The sequence below is a fragment of the Pteropus vampyrus genome, unplaced genomic scaffold (genome assembly GCF_000151845.1).
Source record: "Pteropus vampyrus isolate Shadow unplaced genomic scaffold, Pvam_2.0 Scaffold229, whole genome shotgun sequence".
Taxonomy (NCBI): domain Eukaryota; kingdom Metazoa; phylum Chordata; class Mammalia; order Chiroptera; family Pteropodidae; genus Pteropus; species Pteropus vampyrus.
The window spans coordinates 1141382-1147630 of record NW_011889010.1 but is presented as its reverse complement, the minus strand read 5'-3'; positions in this window follow the sequence as shown (position 1 = coordinate 1147630).

Below are 6249 nucleotides of genomic sequence, written 5' to 3'. Positions count from 1 at the left end.
TTTTATACGAATCTAATTACAGCATTCCCTACTCATTGGTAGACTCAGTTGTTCAATAATTAACCTTGGCATCTGCTACATCATCTTGTTTACAATGAAATGTGCAGGGATTATTGTTTAATTAGATCCTATAATTGAAACAAATAAAAGAATAAGCCAAGAATTCTAGAGTCAGCAAAGCTGTGACTTGTTTGTGCTTTTTTTCTCAAAATATAATATTATTTTTCAAAATACTGTGTAAGAATAGCTTTTAAAAATTAGACCTATATTTCTGAAGTATAGATAGGTCATTCGCCAAAAAAACAGACAAATGGCTCATAGGCCAAAATACAAATCCAGGATGACTTCCCATGATGAGGAACTGTTATTACAGATTCGAGCATGGTGGTGAGAGCCAGTATCTTTAATGAAGGAAAATAGGAATTACTCAAGTTGTCATGGGTACCTGTTGCTCATTTGGTGCTTTCATTTTTACCTTTTATATTCTGATTATTATATAATTATTTACTGTTGTTCCAGTATTTTTCTAAGACTCGATATGATTATTTTGCCTTCCTTTCACTTACATTTTCTTTTCAAAGATGCTAGTTTGAGTTTGCTAACGGAACATACTTCAGAAACCTCATTTTTTTCTAACAAAGTCATTGGTTCACATCCAACCTTAAAATGCAGCCACATATACGTATATAAGCCAAAGCACTCTGGTTTTTCCTATTTTCCATAGTTATCAGCTTCTTTTATGACTTCTTAAGCGCTGCTACCAATCTGCATAAGACTCTTAAAATCTTCCAGACTCCTACATGAGAATTTATTTTATTTCTTTAAGAGAGTAAAGTAGCAGTCAACGTTTTAATGAAATGGAAATAAAAGCTCTTTCTCTCGCCACTGAGCAACAAGCAGTTTGATTGGCTGGTGAAGCTGCTGATTTTACTGTTGTCAGGTGTAACTGCATGAACTGGTACTCACTATTTCGGTATTAAAAATAAGGTAAATAAATGTCAGCTCGTGAAAGCTCCAGAAAATGAGATAACATGAAAGCTATATTTCTGTAGTGGGTAGAAAATATTTATCTTTAAGTCTGAATCTTTTCACTCACAGAGCTTGAATATATTAAGGACTTGTCATATTGAGTTGAGGCAGACAGACGATATTAAGGTTTGACTATTATAACAGATCTTCAATGCTTGAGCACACCCTTTGTTAAACATCAGCTTTTAAAAACAACCATTAATGGAGCAGAATCTTACACAGTTTCTCAGTCTGGACTTCATTTTAGTCCCTACCTATACTAACGAAGTCAAGTAGAATACTGAAATAACTAGTTACATCAAGACACAATTCTATCATGGCAATACAAGAAGTTTTGGGAGCCTGAATCTTCTACGGGAATTTAGATTTTCAACAAAAACTATGTAATTTCTTATCCATCCATTCTCAAGATGTAGGCGGTGGAAAGATCTGTTTGACTTTCCGCAGACACATCTCTTCAAAGCCCACTCTAAGGATTCTGAGCCCTCTCCCTCAGCGTCTTCCTACCTTAGACTCTGGAACCAATGTTATTCTTATTTGAGAAGAATTAAAGCTTCTCTATATTAGTTGATAACCAGCCTGAAAACACGGGAACTTTTCCTTAGTCACTCATTAGAATACAAATTTTGACAATATGGATTTTTTTCTGTCTTGTTCAGCCCTGTGCATTCTGCACCTAATTTTTGACATATAGTAGATGCTCAATAGATGAGTAAAAATGGATAAACAAGCAAACGAATGAACTAATAAATTCTTTTGTGTCTTAGTTGAGCTCTGGCACCAAACCCTTCTTGTAATTGAATCGGAATTAGTGGATCTCGATGTTTTTCTTGATATTTCTGAGATCTTGCCTTGCTCTGAAATGATCTTAGGAATAAAAGCACTGCTCCTAAACTATGGTTTTGTGATTGAGACCACCTCCCCCCAACCTGCTCCTTCATCTCCTTTGTGCCAAACAAATCTTCATTTTTCTCCTATCGCCTCTTTCAGTCTCCATGACACCATGCTCCACACATCTACTAGGATATACTCACACATTAGAATCTTCCGTGCATCCCTAACCTGGAACTTCTCTCTGCTTCTCCACTCGCCAGGGTCTAATACTCATCTAATGATCCTTTCTCAGTAGGGGAGACAAAATAAAAAGCTCGTATGTGATTATGAACAATTTTATGCTGGAATATTTGAAAAGGAAAAATGTTTTTTTAAAGCAATACCTATACTTCATTGAATGCTACAAATGATTAGTAGTGTGGTGCTCATAGTTTGCTTTTTCTGGTCTATAATTATTATTAAAATGTAGAAAGAAGAATGATGATGACCAATTTGTAATTAAGAAAGCTCGACCAAGGGTCAGGGGGTGAATAGTGTAAAAACAGGGCTATTTTCAGCTGATCTGGTGCAACCCTGTGTTTCTCTCTAGAGATACTCTGAGTTGTGGTCCTGACCTTTGGCCAAACCTGAATGAAATATATTAGTTAGTAATGAATACAGTCCTGAGCTAGGGTCCAAGACAGACCAGGGTGCAACCTGTGCCAGTTTATCAGCATCCTTTATAGAAAACGTAGATTCGTGGTTTGCACCTCGTTTCTGAGTGCTCTCGGTTTCTGTCATTGAGCCTTGCCATAAAGCTTGGTTTGAGCTACATGGCCGGAGGGGAAGATAATCGAATCCAACCTTTCCATTTTATAGAAACCAAGGTCCAGAATACTTGTACAGCATATCTAAGGTTACACAATGAAGCTAGTTTCGTTTGATTCCAAATCCAGACTTCTTTCTGTTCTTTGCGATAAAATTGTGTTCTATATTGCAGGCTCTTGCTCATTGTCTGAATACTAATCTCCCAGAAATGAGAGTCCACACCTAAATGTAGACCTCAATCCAATTCTAATTCCTGTGAACCAACTGGTGTAAGTCGAGCCTAGCTGACAGAACTGGATGTAGAGCCTTCCATTCCTCATTGTTTATTTGCAGCCATATGCATTTCTGATAAGGCTTTACATGTCCAAAAAGTGCAAATTTACACTTTTTCCTTTATACGAATCTAATTACAGCATTCCCTACTCATTGGTAGACTCAGTTGTTCATAACCTTGGCATCTGCTACATCATCTTGTTTACAATGAAATGTGCAGGGATTATTGTTTAATTAGATCCTATAATTGAAACAAATAAAAGAATAAGCCAAGAATTCTAGAGTCAGCAAAGCTGTGACTTGTTTGTGCTTTTTTTCTCAAAATATAATATTATTTTTCAAAATACTGTGTAAGAATAGCTTTTAAAAATTAGACCTATATTTCTGAAGTATAGATAGGTCATTCGCCAAAAAAACAGACAAATGGCTCATAGGCCAAAATACAAATCCAGGATGACTTCCCATGATGAGGAACTGTTATTACAGATTCGAGCATGGTGGTGAGAGCCAGTATCTTTAATGAAGGAAAATAGGAATTACTCAAGTTGTCATGGGTACCTGTTGCTCATTTGGTGCTTTCATTTTTACCTTTTATATTCTGATTATTATATAATTATTTACTGTTGTTCCAGTATTTTTCTAAGACTCGATATGATTATTTTGCCTTCCTTTCACTTACATTTTCTTTTCAAAGATGCTAGTTTGAGTTTGCTAACGGAACATACTTCAGAAACCTCATTTTTTTCTAACAAAGTCATTGGTTCACATCCAACCTTAAAATGCAGCCACATATACGTATATAAGCCAAAGCACTCTGGTTTTTCCTATTTTCCATAGTTATCAGCTTCTTTTATGACTTCTTAAGCGCTGCTACCAATCTGCATAAGACTCTTAAAATCTTCCAGACTCCTACATGAGAATTTATTTTATTTCTTTAAGAGAGTAAAGTAGCAGTCAACGTTTTAATGAAATGGAAATAAAAGCTCTTTCTCTCGCCACTGAGCAACAAGCAGTTTGATTGGCTGGTGAAGCTGCTGATTTTACTGTTGTCAGGTGTAACTGCATGAACTGGTACTCACTATTTCGGTATTAAAAATAAGGTAAATAAATGTCAGCTCGTGAAAGCTCCAGAAAATGAGATAACATGAAAGCTATATTTCTGTAGTGGGTAGAAAATATTTATCTTTAAGTCTGAATCTTTTCACTCACAGAGCTTGAATATATTAAGGACTTGTCATATTGAGTTGAGGCAGACAGACGATATTAAGGTTTGACTATTATAACAGATCTTCAATGCTTGAGCACACCCTTTGTTAAACATCAGCTTTTAAAAACAACCATTAATGGAGCAGAATCTTACACAGTTTCTCAGTCTGGACTTCATTTTAGTCCCTACCTATACTAACGAAGTCAAGTAGAATACTGAAATAACTAGTTACATCAAGACACAATTCTATCATGGCAATACAAGAAGTTTTGGGAGCCTGAATCTTCTACGGGAATTTAGATTTTCAACAAAAACTATGTAATTTCTTATCCATCCATTCTCAAGATGTAGGCGGTGGAAAGATCTGTTTGACTTTCCGCAGACACATCTCTTCAAAGCCCACTCTAAGGATTCTGAGCCCTCTCCCTCAGCGTCTTCCTACCTTAGACTCTGGAACCAATGTTATTCTTATTTGAGAAGAATTAAAGCTTCTCTATATTAGTTGATAACCAGCCTGAAAACACGGGAACTTTTCCTTAGTCACTCATTAGAATACAAATTTTGACAATATGGATTTTTTTCTGTCTTGTTCAGCCCTGTGCATTCTGCACCTAATTTTTGACATATAGTAGATGCTCAATAGATGAGTAAAAATGGATAAACAAGCAAACGAATGAACTAATAAATTCTTTTGTGTCTTAGTTGAGCTCTGGCACCAAACCCTTCTTGTAATTGAATCGGAATTAGTGGATCTCGATGTTTTTCTTGATATTTCTGAGATCTTGCCTTGCTCTGAAATGATCTTAGGAATAAAAGCACTGCTCCTAAACTATGGTTTTGTGATTGAGACCACCTCCCCCCAACCTGCTCCTTCATCTCCTTTGTGCCAAACAAATCTTCATTTTTCTCCTATCGCCTCTTTCAGTCTCCATGACACCATGCTCCACACATCTACTAGGATATACTCACACATTAGAATCTTCCGTGCATCCCTAACCTGGAACTTCTCTCTGCTTCTCCACTCGCCAGGGTCTAATACTCATCTAATGATCCTTTCTCAGTAGGGGAGACAAAATAAAAAGCTCGTATGTGATTATGAACAATTTTATGCTGGAATATTTGAAAAGGAAAAATGTTTTTTTAAAGCAATACCTATACTTCATTGAATGCTACAAATGATTAGTAGTGTGGTGCTCATAGTCTGCTTTTTCTGGTCTATAATTATTATTAAAATGTAGAAAGAAGAATGATGATGACCAATTTGTAATTAAGAAAGCTCGACCAAGGGTCAGGGGGTGAATAGTGTAAAAACAGGGCTATTTTCAGCTGATCTGGTGCAACCCTGTGTTTCTCTCTAGAGATACTCTGAGTTGTGGTCCTGACCTTTGGCCAAACCTGAATGAAATATATTAGTTAGTAATGAATACAGTCCTGAGCTAGGGTCCAAGACAGACCAGGGTGCAACCTGTGCCAGTTTATCAGCATCCTTTATAGAAAACGTAGATTCGTGGTTTGCACCTCGTTTCTGAGTGCTCTCGGTTTCTGTCATTGAGCCTTGCCATAAAGCTTGGTTTGAGCTACATGGCTGGAGGGGAATGAAAGACATCTCCTCACATGCGACTCTGATTTCTCTGAAATCAAGGCAACCTTCACATATACTGGTGGCTCATAATTCAAAAACAAGGAACAATCTGTGTGATTGAGAAAGGAACCTGGAAGCTATGCCAGAAAGTCTTATCCCTCTCTGAGACTTATGCTTTTTTTCTCTTGCTGTACCATATCCTTTACTTTTATTTAAGCTTAAGTGAATACATCATGCAAATCTTATGGTTCCTTTTAGTTATCCTACCCTAAAAACTGCTGCCATTGACATTAATCAAAGTTTCCTTTTGTGTTACTCCTCTCGACATATTTATTTGTGATGTACAATAGTTCACACTGCCCAAGTTTTCAGGTCAAACATGATGCGTCTTGATAGAATAGATGGCCTACATGTGCCAAATTATTCTCATTTTCCATTTCTTTATGGGATAGATTTACTATCATAACTTCGGTGTCTTAAAAAAAAAAAGTCAGAAATCTCCTTTGTTAAAAAAAAA